Source organism: Nannobrachium achirus (genome assembly GCF_963921795.1).
Source record: "Nannobrachium achirus genome assembly, chromosome: 2".
In the NCBI taxonomy this organism is placed as follows: Eukaryota; Metazoa; Chordata; class Actinopteri; order Myctophiformes; family Myctophidae; genus Nannobrachium; species Nannobrachium achirus.
The window spans coordinates 3,709,426-3,730,964 of record NC_137811.1 but is presented as its reverse complement, the minus strand read 5'-3'; positions in this window follow the sequence as shown (position 1 = coordinate 3,730,964).

Sequence of the window (21,539 nt, the reverse complement as noted above, 5' to 3'; positions counted from 1 at the left end):
TTGTTGTGGTGCTGGTGGGGTGCGGATCCTTGGTGGGAGCGTAGTACAGCTCCAGTGGTTTCCTAACCTTCCAGTATTTCTCATTGACCTTTTCATAGATTTCCATATAGTGTCATTGTTTGACAGCACAATCATCAGTGTATTTTGGATTCATGTCAATTTGTGTTTTCAGATATTTAACCACTTGAACCGTCAATAGTTATAAAACTTGACCTTTCACTATGTAATTAATTAGTCTGCTCTTTTCCCACTCTACACCAAAGCTCTGTGCTGAAAATAGCAGATCTACAAGCTCACAACGCCTCGTAGCGCGAGCCGTTGTAAGCTTGTAGATCTGCTATTTTTTTGGCTTAGGTTCTCCCAATATGGACACTAGGGTTCAAGTGGTTAATATAAAAAGGAGGAAAAAAAGTTTCTATCACAGATTTGGAGGACCCCATGGCCAAAGATATCTTATGTAATAAATGGTAAATGGTGCATTTATAGCACCTTTATCCAAGGTGCTTTAAGTTGTGCTTTATATTCACACACATTCATACACCAATGGCGGTTGAAACCATGCAAGGCACCAACCAGCTCAACGGGAGCAACTAGGGGTTCAGTGTCTTGCCCAAGGACACTTCGAAATGTTGACAGGAGGAGCCGGGATTTGAACCCAAGACCCACAGATCATGTCATCTTATAGGCATATTGCAGAGTGATTTCGTAGATCCCATTGCTTTCCTCTAGCGCCATTTATAGGCCATCAATTCCATTTACAAATTAGATATCTCAAAAGCTGAATTGCCAGATTGCCATAAAACTTGCTGAGTAGCCTACATGATTCGCAGAGGATGAAGCGCAACAATTTGAGTGACCCCGTAGTTGAGAGAGAGATTGAGCAGGGACCCCTACCTACAACCTTTTCAGAAATTCCATAACTTTCATTGTTTGACAGCACAATCTTTATGGCGTGGTAATGCCAGATTTATACAGCATGCCCAAAGTAGCAGATCTACAAGCTCACAATGCGTTTTGTTGTTGTGACAGACAGACTGAGAATTTGAATAGCCCAGCTCTACAGGTAGCCTATATACATTTCAACACCACAAGTTGCTTACCTTTGCATGAACTCCAGCGTCAAAGCCATCTCCTTGGGGTACTCTATGTTGCACACATAGAAAAGGGCGAAGGCGTAGGCGATGGCTGCGACTGGGGAGGTGATGTGGTCATTAACAATGACCTTATCCACAGCGATGTTGAATTGCTTGTCTCCTTAAACAGATAAAACACACACACACACACACACACACACACACACACACACACAAATAAATTAATAGAATAATTGCTGTAATTTCTGCTAGTTATTACTAGCTTTTGGTAAGAGCAAGCAAAAACCACTTTGAAATAGTAGTCAGCATGTTGTTTCTCATACTTTTATACACAATCCCTTTCATCACAACACTAGTAAAACTAAAAACAAGTTAACATATTCCCAAGCTTGCTGGGAAGCAAAAACGTAGTAATTTACTAACCTTTGATTAGGATGCACGGGGTACATACGAGATCAACATCCATGGAGTCCTGTTTTGGAGGGAAAAAAAGATACACAAATGAATGTGATGATTTTAGGTGTCCAATGTACACAGACAGTGCATTGGAGGTAGCGACTAAGCATAAATAATAATGTTACAGGCATTCAAGAAAATAATTATGTTGCTATATACTGTACATAGTGACAATGCATTCCTATTGAAAGCTATGGTCCTCAGTCTAAATGGGTTAGAGATTACCACCAGTACAAAGTGGCTCAACTATGATTGATGCGAGTGACAATGTTGACTAAAGTACTGTGGTTGTACTGTGGTTGAGTGTTTCTACCACTGGATAAAGATAATTATGTTCAGATTATGGTTTAAAATCCATAAAACTTACCTCATTTTGGTAGAAGAAGTGATCAGAGTTTTCCTTGAAGTATTTTGCAATGCCCTTGATCAGCTGCACTGGACCGTCACCAACCTTCATCCCTATATTGATTGAATACTTTATTAACAGTTCGTAAATAGTACAGAGTTGGCATTTTTTTCACTCTAAACATTGCCCAGTAAAACCCAGGTAGATAATTTGCTTTTTGATAACACTCTTGTCTGTCACCCACTTTTAGTGTAAAGTAATTTACCTTTGGTGTTAAGGAAGTTGTTTATGCCAGATTCCTTCCTGGAAAGTTCCTCTGCCAACTTGTTTGGTACCAGAAAGCCAAGGAGTCGTGATGCATGATCAAACAGGTGAGCAGCTTCAAACAGGAACGGCCACTCTTCCATTAGGACCTTAATAATAATAATACATTTTATTTGGGAACACCTTTCCTAACTCCCAGGTTGCAGTACAGTGCACAGACTGCACACATAGGCACACACGCACACACACTCTGCACAAAAAGAAAGGAAACACATTAATAATTAATTTCTTAATTTCTCCCATGCTCATCGCACAAATGCCAGATCCTTACAAGCTGTACCTTGTTGTAAAAGTGACAAATCAACAATAAAAATTACACAATACAATTTGGTATTATTAAAGGGTAGATATAATTAATTAGTTTCCTTTCTTTTTGTGTTGAGTTCCTTTCTTTTTGTGTTGAGTTTATATTAATAAAAAATAAAAAAACAGGCAAAAAATATATATTATATACCTTGACACATGTTCCATCGTTGATGGCTTGACGCTGGATCGGATACGTTTCACTCATAATTCTTTTAACAGACACCTCCTAAAGATAGAAGGAAACAGTTAATTGAACTAATACGGTACATTCAAACAATATCACCAGTAAGACTCCCTAATCGGGAGGGCAAAAATGTGTTTTTCCAAAATGTTCCTGATCCATGTTGATGACATGAGTGTAGACATACTGTGTAGTGATTTTCGTGATTTTAGGGCAAAATCTGTAGGAGCAGTGTCCAAAAATGTGTTTTTAAAAATCGGCCTGAAGGTGGCGCTATATGGGACAGATTCATGTTGATGGGATGAGTGTAGACATACTGTGTAGCGATTTGCGTGATTTTAGGGCAAAAACTGTAGGAGCAGTGTCCAAAAATGTGTTGTAAAAATCGGCCTGAAGGTGGCGCTAGAAGAGGGCCATGTGAGAAATGAGGGGTGGGGTCTCCGCGTTGCCTTGGCGGACGAATAGGTACCGGCCCCGGCTCTCCCGGACGCTCCTAGGCCGAGTTAGGGCATTTTATGTGAGCTGCAGTGGAGGGGGTCCTCCACTGGGGGCGCCACCACTTTTGCATCCGTTCTGGAGCACCAGGAGTCGGTGGTCCCCGGGAATTCCCCGTGAGCAGCCCCGTTGGGGTGGTCATTTGGTCATTTTTGCACATTTGGTCATTTTTTACATATGGGGGTCCCCCAGGGCTCCGGGGGTCCTTGGAGGTTGTAGTTTGGCAGTCAAGGAGTGTGTGTGCAAAATTTGGCATGGATGGGGGCAACGGTTGTGGAGATATGAGCAGGGCAAAAGTGTGACGGACTCACTCACTGACTCACTCACCCACGGACAGCCGGTGGAGGTTTTGGTAGTAAATGCGACCTATGGTCGCAATAATTAATAATACACACTTAAATACAAATAGACCTAGTCCTGTGCCCAGGGGTGTGCACAGTATATGAGGGATTGAATGTCCCTGAGGAGTCTCAGAAGTAATGTTGGAGAACCCAGACCGGTGCCTGTTGGGCAGAATAGCCACCATTGATGCCCAGTTATACAATACCTGTATCCGTCTGTCTGTCTGTCTGTCCGTGTCCCTTTCATGCACATACATTATATGGAGATGTCGCTTTTATGCCCATGTGTCCAGGACAGCTCTGTGATGTCATCTCCAAATTTGGACATTGTAGTGATGTCAGTCAGTGATGTAGTGATGTCAGTCATTGATGTCAGTCATCTCCAAATTTGGTCACTGGTTTCATCATGTCAGACATACCGGTACATTGTTCGGGCATCGTTTCAGCATGTGACTGTTACCATGATGGTGTCTGACACCATTTAATATCAGTGATGTCAGCATGCACACCGCTTCACTCGTTTATGCTTATATATGCTGTTCTGTCACTTCTGTGTCAAGGCCAGTCTGTGATGGCACTGTAGTGATGTCAGTCAGTGATGTCAGTTGGGCATAATCTTTCGGAATGTGGTGGTGACACCGTTTAGTATCAGTGATGTCAGCATGCAGACAGACGGTCAGACGGCAGACAGACAGTCATTCGGTAAATTAATAGTCAAGATATAGAAAATAGTCGATATATATGCTCACGTGTCCCACTGAACTTATTACTTCTCTACTCTATTAACAAAAAAAGGAATCCATAAATAATTATGGCCTTGAAAATAATGGTTGCAGCCTTACCTGGAGATCATGGGTTCTGAAGGCACTCTTCATTTCCTCTTGTTTGGACTGCAGTGCTGCTGTACACTCTGTTCCCTCAACAGCAGGCTCCCACTCCACACATCCATATCTATCTGATAATCTGGACCTTTTCTTTCTTGGACCTTCCTCCCCTGCTGGCCTTCTTTTGATGGGGTCTCTCTTCATATTTTCAACTCTGTTCTCTAGCTGTTGAAAGAGAACCGTAGAACCGTTTGACGCGAACGGTTTATTTCCAAAGGGCTCAGTCTCTTGGAAGGAGTGAGGATATTGACCAACAATCGTCTGGGCAACTTCCCGCAGCTGTTTTCTACTAGGTCTCTGTCCACGGTGTTGATTGAGGAGATCATCAACAACAATATGGATCATGTCTCCTCTTTTGTTCGCCGGTATCCACTTCTTTGCAGTGAAGGAATTCATAATTGATGAGGGCATTTTGTGCCATGGGACAGAATACGTCTGACTGGATGGAGAGCATGCTGGCGCCGAATATGTCTGACTGGATGGGGAGCCTCCTGTCTCAGGGGGCGTTGGGGGCAGGACTGGCAGGTCTCTCTGGGGCAGAGGTGGAGATGTTGGGCCAGGGCTTGTGAAGGGTGTTGCAGCTTGTGTATCTATGGATAGCAAACATGACCATACATTAACCACCACAAATATTACAATTAATACGCTGGTTCTCTAGACTCCAGTTGGGGACCACCAGGGTACAAATGGGCCCTTAAAGGTCTAAGGGACAAAGTTACTGGTAAAATGAAAGTTTCATCTGGACCAATGGTGATCGGACCTGACATTGAGAACTGCATGCGATTAAGAAAACAGCACAGAATGAGTCACAATCCTACAAAGTGAATTTGCCATTTTCAAAATTTTACAGTATGACAAATTACTCATTAAATAATGAACCTCTTTCATTATTTAATGCTTTAGCTATTGAAAAATAGCAGATATCCAAGCTCTCAGTGCTGCACTGCGAGATGGTAGCTCTGTCCCCACCCATACACACTTTTTTAGACCATGAACATTGAACATTTGTGTCTTTTTCATCTCAAGGACCCCCAAAATAGCCTGCATTTAGCCGCAGACCCCCCCTAAAGTTGCTAAAGTTTGCCTTGAAAAATATATATTCTTGATTTCATGATTTGTAAAAAAAAAAAAAAGAATATATGTTACGGAGGTGATCCGAACCTCCCCACCCGGGTTCGTACCCGAGTCTCCCACGCGAAAGTCCAATATCTTAACCACTAGACCAAAGAGACATCTCTTTGGTCTGGGGGAGATACCAGACTTTTTGAGGCTTCAAGGCTGGGGCTGCAACTCTCTCCGTCACATATATATATATTAAAAAAATTGATCTACAAGCGAGAAACATCGCTGTATAGGCTGTCTGCTCTTTTTTAATGGGTATAAATTAATTCCAGGTCTTAATGGGCTCAATTAAAGTTTGATAAACACTGGTCCGTGAATTATGAGACTTAAGGGACATTTCACAAAAAAATAAAAAGTTGACATTCTATCGTCTAATAAGGCTTTTATTAACACCCTGGACCGATTTTAATTTGCTTAATTCAGTATTAAGATATTTGATCTAAATGTAATTTACCTAATTAGATGATAAAAAAAAAATAAAGTTTTTTTGAAAGTCAAATATCCCTTTAAGAATTGCCTAGGACTTTGGATATCACATTGTGATACTGTATGTTGCCTTATCTGATTATTAGGAATGATTTGAACTTACCCCACTGTAAAATAAATAGTGACTAGTGACTATAGTGACTACTGTGCAGGAGAAAACTTACCGGCTCTGAAAGCTCTGATGAGTCTTCTGCAATGGACGACTTTCAGAGTTGTCTCAAGGTCCAAGGCTTCCACATCGACAAGGTCATCTATACATGAAACTCCTAATTCTTCTAGTCTTGCCAGGAGTGCATCCATCTGATCACAACTAAGTGATGGCAAGGTTTTCTTAACCAAGTCTTTCACAGGCTCCATGCTGGCATGTGTTTCAGTGGAATGAGCAACCTCCCACTTCTCTGGTATGAAGAAAGAGGATAATAGTCACAAAGCTCTTCCAGATTTTGACAGGTGAACACATTAGATAGATGTTCATCAACATCAACTTCATAGACTCCAAGCTCAGGAATCCAGCTGGCAGTTTTCCCCCGTAGCAAAAGTAGGACAGTTGTATCATTATTAATAATAATGCTTGCTATTTGTCCCAACTGTAGTTGCCCTTTAGTATAACTCAATAAGACAAGCATACCATTTCCATATGACGTGCCTTTAACCTGGACCTTCTCTGTGACAACTGAGTTACTCGAATTAAGACCAAATTCCTTAACTGCTGTCCGTATGCTTTGATCATAGAGCTCAGGATAGAACCTGGTGGAGTCTGAAACTTGAACCTGGGAGCTAAATAAACTACCACAAGACTGATAAGCCTGAAACAACTGATGTCTCTCAGCAAGTGACTTGGTTACATTTATGAAGTTTTTACTTGCCCTGATACATCTTTTAAAATAAGAATGCTTAGATTCAAAGCGCATCGTCCACGTATGTATGAGTGGGCCAAACTGTAAACTCAAGTCAGCATAGTGAAGCAGATAGTGGTGTTTTGGTCTAAGTCTTACTAGTGGGAATAACACTTTCCTCATTTCCACATACTGTTGGATCTGTCCCTTCATATAAGCAATCTGTGGCTCTGAAAGGCTAGGTGCACAGACAAATTCAACTAGATCCCTCAGCAGAAGGACCATTCCCCATACATCATTGCCGGCATCTTTAATTATGTCATGCACTAAAATAGGCAACAATCTCAAAAGCCACTGGTTTTGGGCTGCTTGGCCTCCAATCTTAGCTCCTGTCGTGTTAATAGCATTAAGCTTGTTGCTGCTTTCACCAGAAAAAGATTTGAGTCTGTTATTAAGCACCTCATAACTGAACCACTTTTCTTTTTTAATTAAAAACTGCAAACACAGAGCTAAGTCATAGTCAACCACACCTTCAAACAGGTCATGTGCAAGACAGGGGGGCAGTCCTGGCTGGCACACGTGGAAGTTAGACAGTTTGTTGAAAACACTGTCACGTTTAATACCGTGATGTGTGGGCACATCAGGGTGACTTTCCAGAAACTGCACCGTGTCATTATAATCAGCCTGATTTCTATGAGTGAAAACTGTGAGGGGGTTAGACTGAAACTCATCTCTTGTCGCGAGACAGTATCTACAGAAATATTCAGCTGAGCTGAAATTCTCTGTAAAACCACCAATCATGTGGGAACCCAGATTATCTCCCATTAAGCACGCAACAGTACCTTTATACATCTTTCCATTAAAAGGTATGCCCTTTTCCTCCAGCTCACACAAGTCTGACACAAGCTTACTGAAAACCTTATCAACACCAAAATATTTAATATCTTTCTCTATGCAAAGTAATACCAGCTGTATTTGATCAATAGTTGACCGCTGGTGTGGAGGAAAATTTGCCAGAGTGAAGTAGACAGCTAAGACTTTGTGCGTTGTCTTGGCAGATCCAAGAGGATTACAACATTCGAACGCGTCCTGAAAGAGCATCACCTTTAGAGTGTCTGTGTCTGACTGAAACATAGCATTTGATTTAAAAGCCCACCCATCAGTAACATCACGGAGAATATCCTCTTCCATATGATGTGGATTATAATTCAACTGAGCTGCACCTTGCTGTTTCAGAAGAGCTCCGAGGCTTTCTAGTACTGGAATGTAATGGTAGCGCCTCTGCTTCCCCTCTTTGTACCCAAGACTTACTTCAAGTGGCTGAACATAATTAAAGTTGGCCTTATAATATTGCAGCCGTCTGTGGTGTGTAGCTAAAGGACCATTTGAAATCAATGCTTTGTTAATGGGGCTCTGCTCGTACACACTGTTTCCAAGACATGTTAATGTAGCTATTGGAATATCATACTGTTCAAGTGCACGTGCCAGCACATCCATGATATATTCCTGTTGCATATCATTTAATGTCTTCATCTCATTTGCTATCTCAGTAATCGTGGAGGCTGGAACCAACCACTTTGTCTGCAATCCTAGGAAGAACTGAGCTAAACTCTGTGTGTAGGTGTCTTTCAGTTGATCACCGATATTGTCACACTGTTCTTCATCGTCAATAGGTCCTTCAGGCTCTACAACATTTGACCCTTCACCTGGCAATGACTGGTCTGCAACTTCACATAAATGAACAGGAGCTATCTGGGTAACATCCCACCCTTTATGATACCTGGAAATATGAGCTGAAAAGGATGACTTTACATTAAATGTCTTGGAACATCCATCAAAGGGACATGTTACAGCCAGACCCTCTGGTATGTGACCACTCAAGTGAGATATAAGACTTTTAAGATCTCCATATTCACTGTTGCAGAAATTAAATGAACACTTCAACTGCACCGACACACTACGGTTCCAAGTTTGTCTGCTCTTTGTGTCTGGATGTGTTCGTGCCATATGAACAGCAAGGCTACTGTATGTGGAGAACCTCCTTCCACAGTCCTTATGGCCACATGAAAAGAAAACATTGTTCTGATGTCTGTGTGATCTGCAGTGTTTCAGATAATTGGCAGAAGAAACACAGTTAAAGTCACAAATGTTACAAGCCAACATGTTGTTGAGACTTAAATTGCCAGGTGAAAGATAAGACAGAATCAAAATCAATAGGCAACCTGTCAACTAGAACACACAAGTACTGTAGCCTGGCCAGGGAGAGCAGCTACCACAGGTAGGTTCAGTGCAGCGGGGGCTCAGTGCAGGGGGGACTCATCAGTGGGACGTGTCATCCCCTAAAATAGAGAGAACAAAATGTTAATCTCCACCTGCTTTGGGCTGCATGGCAACTTGGCAAGCTCTTCTCCATTAATGGGAATAATAGCATTAGTCTTGTTGCCACTTATCAGACGCTGGGAAATTTGATTATACAATTTGTATTTTGATTTTAACTTATTGTGTGGTCTTGTTTAGCATGGTTTGTATTTTGCTGTGATCATCCTTTTGAATTGATTAAATTACTTTTACTTTGCAAGTTATGTTATGCTGTCCAGCCACTGACGTCAAGCCTGGTTAACATTTTCTAGATTAGAACCACCTGCAACGAAAACACTTGTACTGCAGCCTGGCTAGAGGGAGAGCAGCAACCAATGGCAGGTACTGAACTGCAGCTATTAAAGGGCTAGCAGTAGTCACCATCGCTCTATGCAGAGACGGGGTGTGTGCCATTTGTCTGCAGGTGGACCTCATCCATTGGAAGTGGGCCCGGTCACAGGTGTTTCTACGGCAGCGAGGGGAACAGAGCAACACTGATGAGACGAATGAGTGGGCATCAGAGAAGCTTCAGCCAGGAACGTTATCTGTCCCAAGCCCGAGTGAGGAGATGGGATCGAGCAATACAGAGTGGCCAGACTAACGCTTACTCGGGAGGCCCAGTGACTGAAGACGGTGACCAGGTATGTTGCACACAGTACACCGCAAATAGCAGAGCAGATGCTGTCCCACCTGTAAAACACTTAATCCAGTATGGCTTGCAACTAGGGTTGGAGGCGGTAACCGCCGTACCGCCGTACCGCGGTATACCGAGGTCTACCGCGGTGTCATTGTGCTTACCGCGGTAAAAAGACAAAAAAAAGGTCTATTTTTTATTGGAAAACAAGCGAGTTTTAAAACGGGGGAGAAGCGAGGACCGCATGCGCTCCATGCCGCTCTGCTCTGGGCCGTGTACCACACGTTGGAAGCCACATACGTCACTCACACACAGAGACCTGCAGTGTACACAGTGCACGGCTGCACGCAGGGCATAGATAGAGTACGGAGCACAACTCTTTCTCTGTAATCCACTCGACACAAGGATGTTAATACATAGGCTACCTTGTGTTGTGGCATATCTTTTTTTATTCATACGGATTACTGGCGGAGCGCGGGCCGCGTGGACTAAAGCCGAAAATGAAACTATTTTACTTTCTCCACCGCGTCGCACATTGTGCTCCGTCCAGCGGCGCGTCGGCGATTTTATAACCTTTTCTGTCAAGTCTTGTAACTAAAACCTGTATATAGCAGCACTCAATCACTGCGATTTGAGAGTTGAGACGTGACGTGAGTTTACAGAATCACTGTACACGATCTGACAACCCTTCCTTCAGCTGTTTGTGTCTGAATAGCCCAAGTAGCTAGCCTACGTAGCTTGCCTACGTTACTATGGTAACCCGACAGTGCAGATCTAAAAGCTCAGAACGCATCGCGGATGCGACGTGTTGTGAGCTTGTAGATCTGCTCCTTTGAAAGCCAGACACGCTGTGCTGTACGGAGAAGTATAACTCGGGCAGTCAGGCTGTGTCGCCTCTCCACTGTGGAGAAACTATTTTACTTTCTCCGTCGCACGTTGTGCTCCGTCCAGCGGCGCGTCGGCGATTTTATAACCTTTTCTGTCAAGTCTTGTAACTAAAACCTGTATATAGCAGCACTCAATCACTGCGATTTGAGAGTTGAGACGTGACGTGAGTTTACAGAATCACTGTACACGATCTGACAACCCTTCCTTCAGCTGTTTGTGTCTGAATAGCCCAAGTAGCTAGCCTACGTAGCTTGCCTACGTTACTATGGTAACCCGACAGTGCAGATCTAAAAGCTCAGAACGCATCGCGGATGCGACGTGTTGTGAGCTTGTAGATCTGCTCCTTTGAAAGCCAGACACGCTGTGCTGTACGGAGAAGTATAACTCGGGCAGTCAGGCCGTGTCGCCCCTCCTTTTGGGAAGATGATTGCAATATTTTGGCTTATCGCCGAACCTTAATTAATAGATACGGGGGTGCGGTAATTACCGCAGTACCGGCGGTAAATGGGAAGACGGTAATCGCGGTAACAAAATGTCCATACCGCCCCAGGCCTACTTGCAACTACAACACTTTGTAGAGAGTGGAGACAGACATGCATGAATGCAGACAGACATGAAAAAATGGGACCCAATGCCTCCCTGCAACATATAGGGGGTGTACTTGTGCATCAAGGTGCCTCATGCAATGTAACGTAAGAGATAGTTAGAATTCTGGGTATTCGTTGTTTGTGAAAGAAAGGTTCATGCAATAATAATGTTAAATCTATCACCCATTTTGCCTGTAGAGAAGGAGCACGCCAGTACACGAAAGTCACACAGAGATGCGCATGCACACACAGACAGACAGACAGACAGACAGACACATTGAGACAGACACATGCACAGAAAGACACACACAGACACGCATGCATGAAGAGACAAGACTTGCATTCACGCAGTAGTGTTATTTTTAAGCAAATTAGTCCGTCTTAGTCTTCTGAAATTGTTTGTCTAGTCCAAGTCTACTAAATATCAAAACATTTTATAGTCTTAGTCTTTTGAATAACACAAATAACAGTATTAGTCTTCTGAAATAGTTTGTCTAGTCTAATAGACAAGATATCGAAATCTTGCAGTCTTAGTCGACAAAATTAACACCGACGCAGAGAGAGAAACCGACATGCATGCATGCACAGAGACGGACACATGCACAGACAGATGTACAAAAAGAGAGACACACATGCAGAAACAGAAAGACACACTGAGAGACAAACACCTAACACTCTACAATGTGTTGCAGTGGCAAGCCATACTGGATTAAGTGTCTTACAGGAGGGACAGCATCTGCTCTGCTATTTGCGGTGTACTGTGTGCAACATACCTGGTCACCGTCTTCCGTCACTGGGCCTCCCGAGTAAGCGTTAGTCTGGCCACTCTGTATTGCTCGATCCCATCTCCTCACTCGGGCTTGGGACAGATAACGTTCCTGGCTGAAGCTTCTCTGATGCCCACTCATTCGTCTCATCAGTGTTGCTCTGTTCCCCTCGCTGCCGTAGAAACACCTGTGACCGGGCCCACTTCCAATGGATGAGGTCCACCTGCAGACAAATAGCACAAACCCCGTCCTCTGCATAGAGTGATGGTGTGATGTTTAGTTATGATGGTCAAAATAAAAGTTGAGAACCACAGTCGCTAAATGCCTCGATTGTAAACTACTGAACTCATAAAATGCCACAGTCTGGTAGTAAATCAGTATCATACATATCCTGAAGCTGGAGACGTAGGTCTACCGATATTATGATCAAAACAAGAACATTTTAATGGTGTAAAAAATCTATAAAAAACTAAACATTTCCACGCTGTAAGGCCTGTAAGGGACAAGATGACCCCCGGCCACTTTCATTATCACTGAATACACCTTTAATATGCTGCCACTCCCACACCTAGGTGCAGGACCTTACTAATCAAACCAGACTTGATGTCAGTGGTGGACAGGAAAATAAATATAGTGATAATTGAATATGACTTAGCTATGAGTTTGCTTCTGAATCAAAACAGAAAAGTGGTACAGCTATGAGATCCTTAGCCTATATTAATGCATGACATCAGGGGCATCGCACCAAATTCTGGGCCCTGGGTACAAGGAGGATTCACTGTGGGCCCCGATGAATGTTCATTACGCATTATTTTGTGCTTCAAATATTGAAAAAATAGCAGATATACAAGCTCACAGCGCGGCACAGAGTGCTGCACTGCGAGCTTGTAGATCTGCTATTTTTTTTTTATCTTCAAAACTGTGTGCAAGTCTTTGAATATTTCAAATCCTTCTAAGGATTTGAAATATTTATATATATATATATGTCTATGTTTTTGGTGCTCAAACTTTTTCATGTGAAGGACCCCCAAAATGATAGTTGGCCACGGACCCCCCTATCTCAAAATAATTAGTTCCAGGGACCCCCAGAAGCAACATTTGAGTTTGCTTGAAAACTACATTATATTGAAAGATTTGCACACATTTTCATGACTTTTCAAAAATAGCAGATCTACAAGCTTACAAGCTTGTATATCTGCTATTTTTCAAATGTATTTAAAATAATTAAGGCCCTTCCACCTTGGTCCCTAGTACCTCAGTCTACCTTGGTCCCTAGTACCTCAGTCCACTCCCCGGCCCCCCTTGTGACGCCCCTGCATGACATGATTAAATCAATTAATCAAAATATAAACCATAGAATTACATTTTCCACCGACTGATCTGGACATTATTTTAGCCTGTTATTTAATAACTCATAACTGAATAGATAATTTGAAAACACTGTTTCCTTAAACTGATGCATTGCCACAGACACAGATTTATCATCATCATTACTATTATTATTGCTATCATTAATAACTTGGGACTTCTGTTTTCTTTTTAACTTGGTAAGCTAAACTTCGACCCAGTTACAAAGAGCATCTAAAAAATAATAATAATAAACGCCACCTTTAAAGAGCCTATATTATTAGCACTTCAATTGTACAGACTATGCAGATCTAAGTATGTCTGCTTGTGTCTGGGGGCTTTTGTAACATGAGCAGCAAGGCTATTGAATCCTTAATATCCATGTCCACATTTAATAACAATTATGATGATAATAACAGTTTAACATGTCTGTGACCATGCATCAATTTCCAGCCTGGAATGCACATGACCCATTTGCAGTGTTTCAGGGATTCAGTCATTTGATAAAAATGCCCAATGATTGTGATACCAATTCTAATAAGAGTCAGATTCTATCCATCCTTCACCTGGAAATGTTAAGTTGTTCAGCCACTCATTTTACAAACCATGGCAAATCGAAATAGCAAATTCCTTTGATAAAAATAATAATAATAATAAAAGAGAAAACGCCAATGACAGTGCAGTTTCTGGAAAAGTCACCCTGAATTATTTAGCCCGTTGCCACAACACAGAACGTGAAGCTAACGTTGCACCCAGCCGGTTTGATATAATACAACTCATGTGAACACAAGTTACAAACCACGGAACGTAAAGCTAACGTTGCTCCCTCCCAGCCGGTATGATGATGTTATTAGCGGCCTAGTGCGGGAGATAAAACGAGCACCCGACGTTATCTGTATTAAAGCACGGATACAACACACACACACATACAATATAAGCTATTTAAATATAGTTGCGTCCATTGAGCCAAGTCTTTTGAGGGGTAAAAAGCGGCTTTCTTGGCGCGAAATGAGGTTGCTAAAACGCTAGCGCCGGATGCTAACACTAGCTAGCAGCACACCCATAGCAATGATATTAATGCTAACGTTAGCATCCAGACGGTTGATATCCTACTATTCATTCACACACAATAATACTACAAAAATAATAAGTGACAAGCCGACGCTTACAGGGGTGAATAATAAGGGCTTTGGCGCTGGTGGAAGTTAGCGGCCTAGCGGGAGCTAAACATCCAGGGACTATGCCATTCAAGCTGGCCTGGACAGAACGACGGAGCGGCCCGTATGAGGCTAGCGCCGTAGCTAACAACCGGCCCAGAGCCCTACGACCAACCAAAGTACGCTAAAGAAGGAATGGACACACACACACTTAAAATATAATCTTAATCTGTCTATGAATAATAAAATACCCTTTTCTATGTCCAACTTTTCACGGGGGAAAACCGAGCATGTATGCAACTGGGGCAGGTTGCACAAACACCGCCAGAGGTAATGTTGATGTAATCATTAGATAAATGAATTAAAAAAATAACGAATTTAATTAATTATCATTATTATTATTATTTTACCAAAGAAGCGTGGGATTGTATAGACGAATGTAGACAGACTTACCTGTCACCCGCTCGGTCCTGTTCTGCTGTTGACTCACTCTAGCTGCGTGGGTGGTCTCGCTCTGCTCTAGTGCGGAGAACAAATATGGCCGGCTTCTTTTCCCTTCTCACTGCGATGTGCGCATGCGCAAGGTGGACAATACAGAGAAACTTCCATCCCGCTCGTAATGGAACGTTTCCTTCCAATTCTGACGGTACTCCGCCCGGAAATAAACGGAGATTCATAACAGTGTATGGCAGCCATATTTGTTGTCGCCCGTTTGTACCATCCCTTCTCTAGGTAATTTCGCCTACCAGGCAGGGTGAAGGAGTCCGTATCTCTGGAATTACTGAACGCACAGGAACAAGGGACCCCTTAAAAGATAGATCTCAGCGAGGTGGAGGCAGACGCGGGGGTCTGAAGGTACGAAAAACGGACGAAAGACGCGGACGCGACCGCGGTTTGCTATAGGGCTAATGACCACTAGTTGGGCAACTTACACAGTATGGCTTTAATATAGGAAAGTACCCGTTTTAGGCGACTTTATATCCGCAATTACCCGATTTTTTTTCGCCGCCGCCTTTGGCGGCGGCGAAGGGCCCCCAGAGCTATGGGAGCCCTATTCTGGCGGCGCCGAAGGCGCTGCCAGAATAGCTCTGTGGGTATAACTCGATCACTGATGAAGCAGGCTTTACTTTGCAAAAACAAAAACAAAAAAACGTGCACATTTGAAACTGGAGATACAATGTTTCTGCCCGACAGTGACGTTATGCTGTTACCCTATCTTTAAATAAAACACAGGCTCAGGCTTAAAGAGGTGGTGCCATTAGTTTTGTACTTTTTCTAACCAAAAAATACGCAGGGAAGACACATTTGCATATTAGAACCACACCTGGGAGTCTATTGGAATAATGTTAACTCCAAAACATGTGTCTATGGAGTTAACCTTATTCCAATAGAGCCCCAGGTGTGGTTATAATATGCAAATATGTCTTCCCTGCGTATTTTTGGTTACTTACTGAAAGCTGAAAGCCTCTGAGTCCCAACTGAAATAGCTGATATAATATACTGCTTTGCATAGAATTCAGTATACACGAGGAACCACAGTTCCTTCTTCCCTGCCTGCACATACGTGAAATTTTTCCTCTGCATTTTACCCATCCTATAACAACTAGGAGCAGTGAGCAGCCATATGTGGCGCTCGGGGAGCAATTAGGTGTTAAGAGTCTTGATCAGGGACACTTCGACACATTGTTGTCTGGCCGGGTATCGTACCAGGGACAACCCTCTGGCTCCCCAGGCAGGCTCCATAACCACTCAGCTATGGCCACACTGTAAATATAAAAGGTGCAACAGTTTACACAATTCACGGTTCGGTTCGGTTCAGTTCAATATTTTGGTGTCACGGTTCGATATGTTTTCGATACAAAAAATTAAAATAAATGTCCTTGATTTATGAATGTATTTTTATTACTACATATTATTTTGTTTTAACATTGAACAATATGGTACCCAACCTCTAGGATAGTGGTTCTCTAAATGGGCTCTGCGGACCCCTAGAGCAGTGTTTCTCATCCACTGTGCCTGGGGACCTTTGGTGTGCCCCTGAGAAGGGTCAAGTGTGCCCCTTGAAACTGCCTGAAGCCAGTATTGTATAGTAAAAAACAGCCGATCTACAAGCACACCGATCTACAAGCACACAATGCCTCGCGGTGCGAGGCGTTGTGTGCTTGTAGATCTGCTGTTTTCACTACTGTTGTGCGACAGCCTTGTATGATGAAGCAGGGCTTTACTTTGCGAAGAAACGTACAAATTTGAAACTTGAAGATACAAGGTTTCTTCCCGACAGTGACAATATTTGAACCCCCGTATTATGTTGGTGTGCCCATTGATTCTTGGGATATGAAAAGTGTGCCCAAGCTGAAAAAAAGGTTGAGAAACACTGCCCTATAGGGGTCCTTGAGGGGGTTTCAGGGGAATGTGGATGTGGAGTGGTATTGTATTGTATTGTTCGGTACAGGGTAATTCGGTTCGGTACACCCTCGTATTGAACGGTTCAATACAAATACATGTATCGTTGCACCCTTGGTAAATATATCGTCGTTGTCGGGTGAAAACCATAACCGTTCATTTTGCATTTATCATTTTAGAAATGATTTAAACTAGTGAAAACAGCAGATCTACAAGCACGGTCGGCTGTTTTCACTACTTTTGTGCGACGGCCTTGTATGATGAAGCCGGGCTTTACTTTGCGAAAGAACGTACAAATTTGAAACTTGGAGATACAAGGTTTCCAGCCGACAACGACGATATACAATAAAAGTCATTTTTGTTTGGTTTCCAGGAGACCCTCGGGTGATCGGGTCCTCCCAGGCCGTGCTGGCCAAAGTGGGAGACAACGTGACGCTTCCGTGTCGCATCGAGCCGCCCGCCGACGCCACGCGGAAGACGGTGGAGTGGACGAGGCGCGACCTGCAGCCAGAGTTCGTGCTTCTCCTTCAGGACGGACACTACAACGCCGACGTGCAGAACCCGTCGTACAAGCAGAGGGCGTCCCTGTTTCCTGACAAGCTGCCTCGTGGCAACGTCTCGCTGAGGCTGACCATGGTGACGCTCTCGGACGAGGGGGCCTACAAGTGTTTGGTTCCGGCTCTGAAGGACAGCAGCTTGATCCAGCTCCTTGTGGGTAAGATGCAGGGACATGCTGGGCCCCTGATTCAGCCCGGGAAAAAGAGTTGGAGAGGCCCTCATTGCGCGCTATAGTGAGAGATCTCTCTCTATAGCGCTGCTGCTACTCAAAGATTAGTGACAAAGTGACAAGCCAGTGGGCCAATTACATGAGTTATATTTCGTCGTTGTCCGGTGGAAACCTTGTTTGTCCAAAACCGTTTGTTTTGTATTTATCTTTTTAAAAATGATTTAAACTAGTGAAAACAGCCGATCTACACGCACACAACGCCTCGCACGGCGAGGCGTTGTGTGCTTGTAGATCGGCTGTTTTCACTACTTTTGTGCGACGGCCTTGTACGATGAAGCAGGGCTTTACTTTGCGAAAGAACATACAAATTTGGAGATACAAGGTTTCCACCCGACAACGACCATATACTAGTGTTGTTGCTGCTCTTATACCACTATTATTACTGGGGTTGGTGGGGGCCAGACAGTAGCCCCCCACGGGCCGCAAATGGCCCGCAGGCCGCCTATTGGGGAACCCTGACCTATACGATCCTAGATCACTATTTCTATCTTTCTTTGTGCTGTCCTTGCTTATCATAAATCACTCTGGATTAAGAGTGTCTGCTAAATGCCAACATTCTAAATAGATAGTGTAGATCAGGCGTGGGCAACTTTGATGATGGAGAGGGCCACTATATTTCCACCTTCACTCCAGAGTCCTACTTTGTCATTCTAGGATGTCATACAAAAGAAGCAAAAATAGCCGATCTACAAGCTCAAAGGTTTTGAGCAATGCGTTTTGAGCTTGTAGATCTGCTATTTTTGCTTATTTTGAATTGGAATCCTGAATTATTTTGTGTTATTTTTTAATTGGAATCCTAAAATGTAACATAATGATTTAATTTCAAATGCATTTATGAACTTAAATATGAATACCGTAAATCCCCAATTAGTAGCCCGGGCGTTTATTTCGCAAAATGGGGTCGGACCCCGGGCGCTTAAAAGGGACCAGGCGGCTATTGGTAACAGGCTTTTATTTATTTTGGCACTGGCCAGCACTGGGCCATTATTTGGTCAATTTTTCTTTCTCAAACTATATAATAGGGGTAATAATCAAAATGTTATAATAAATGTTATAATTATTATTATTATTATTTTAATTGTTACCCCTATCGTTAAATCGGTCCACAAAGCCGAGGTCCTAGGGCTGGTGTACACGACAAATTTCCAAACCCTGCTGTGTGTTCCCTGGGGGCGTGAAAAATAAGGGGGTGGGCTCTACATGTCCTCTGGGACCCCATCTACGTATGGACACCACTTGTTCGCCCATCCGTCTTACGGATGCTTTTTTATTCCATTTTATTTGTTTTAGGGTCCTATCTTGCAGTTCAAGCCTATTTCCACAGGGTGGCAGGCTACTTTCCCAACCTACTGGAGGTGAACATGTAGGGGCGTCAATTGGGTATGGCAAGCTATGGCAGGTGCCATACCTTGGCTACAGGGGGGAAATAATTAAATGTACTTTTCATCGTGCCTGTTGCTAAGGTATGGCAACATGATTGGTGTCTTGCAAGACACCAGTCATGTTGCCATACCTTAGCCTTTCCTGAACTGACGCCGCTGTGAACATGTGTACACAGCCAGCATATTACTCAATGCCAAACTTTGCACACACACTCCTTGCCTGCCAATCCACAACCTCCACCCCTCCAGGGACCCCCAGGGCTTATCTCCCGATTAGGACACTTTCCAGCATAGTGACATGCAGAACAAACTGTCCATATAGTATGGTTTACATAAAAGTCAGTTGTCTTTCACACACACACACACACACACACACACACACACACACACACACACACACACATATATATATATACACATATATATATATATATATATATATATATATATATATATATTTCATTTATTTATTTCATAAATATTTTTCATCACAATTGGGTTTGTGGGGAGCCATCCCTGCTTCAAGCTGTCACAGCACGGCACCAACACTTCAAACTAGTTAAAAAACCCAATACAGCAGATCTACAAGCACCTCACAGATCTACAAGCACCTCGCACATGCCAGGGACAGAGTAGGTTGGCCTGCATAAGCCTTGCTGTCAACGCACTATACTACACCACTCAGGCCACCAAGCCAGGTGTGGTCAATTAGTGCCTTCTTTTGATCAGTGGCTTCTGCTTGATGAGTGGCACCAGTCTGTCTTTGTTCCCTGGTCAGTCAAGTTCACTGGGAGAGAATGTTTCAGATCAGTGCAAGTGTATTTGTTTTCCATTTGGACTTACTGTGTTTTGTTGGTACAGTATGTGTGCGACTAACTAATATTTCTGATAATTCCAATTTGTTTGTTGTTTAATTAGCCGGATTGTGAATGCCCTGCATTTTTCTTTCATCTTTAGAACCACACGTGTGTAACAAAACAGAGTGGTGATCATTTGGTGTGGGTGAAGAGAAGAAAAACATTTCATTAAAGGAGTAGTTCACCCCCAAAGTGACTTTTTTTCTATTGAACTCAAGTCTCCATGGCGTGAGTAATACATTGAAAAAATAAGTCATTTTGGGGGTGAACTACTCCTTGAATGTCAGTTTTGTGGTGTTTTGACTGGACACCCTGAACATATTGCCAGATAGATAGACAGACAGACAGACAGACAGACAGACAGACAGACAGAGAATTGTAGGCCTTGCATTTATTTGACTTGGTTCCAACAGATGGCGAAAATAGCTAATCTTCAAGCTCACAATGCCTCACTGTTTGGACAAAGAGTTGAGGCGTTACATTTTGTAAAACACGGCCTTGTGAAAATAGCAGATCTACATGCTCACAACACCTCACAACGCAGGGCGGCGTGAGCATGTAGATCTGATATTTTCACAATTTCTGCCCCTAATATTTAATTTATCATTTTAAAAGTATTAAAAAGTCCTTAAATTGTCTCTTTAGAAATGTGCAGATAGCCTCTGTATACTGTTGAGTGGAAAAACAATGTTTCACATTAAGCTAAACATTTGGGACCACCCAAGATCATTTGGAGACCCCTCTAGGGGTCCCATAGTTGAACCACTGACTTATAAGGGGAGTATGGAGACCCCTCTAGGGGTCCCATAGTTGAACCACTGACTTATAAGGGGAGTATATGAGGCTGGATCCGTCTGGAACACTGCACTAGGCTCTCGCCAGCTCTGTAGCTCTCCACACTTGAACAGTTGTGTCCTTAAATTCAATTATAATAATTAACCCCTGTATATACGGGCAATAGTTTTACATGACTTTGTGTACACAGCCAATAGTTTTACATGAACATGTCTAGGCTTTAGTACTGTACTGCCTCGTATAGCCCAACAGAGCCCAGCACAGAACAGCACAGCCCACCAGAGCCCAATACAGCCCCCCAGAGCCCAACAGAGTCCAGCAAACCTAAGTCCAGCCCAACCGAGTAGGAGTATAGACCGGGGAAAGGGGGTAGTTAGATGACTCCACCAGGCCATTACTGTCCAGATCTGGCTTGAATAGGCCAGACTAGGGTAGACAGGACTGCACCAGACAACACCAGGCTGCTCCAGCCTGGTGGGACACTCAGAGACTTTGTAAACGCCTGTGTACATTTCCCATAGATTCTATGGGACTTGAACACTTGCTCCTGCCCTTCGTGTACACAATCTGTGCCGTGTCCCCTCAGAGGGACATTGTGGGCCCCCCGACCTCACTTTGAGAACCGGCCATGGACCACTTGATAAGCCCACAGTGTCCCTCTGAGGGTCCCCCGACCTCACTTTGAGAACCGACCATGGACCACTTG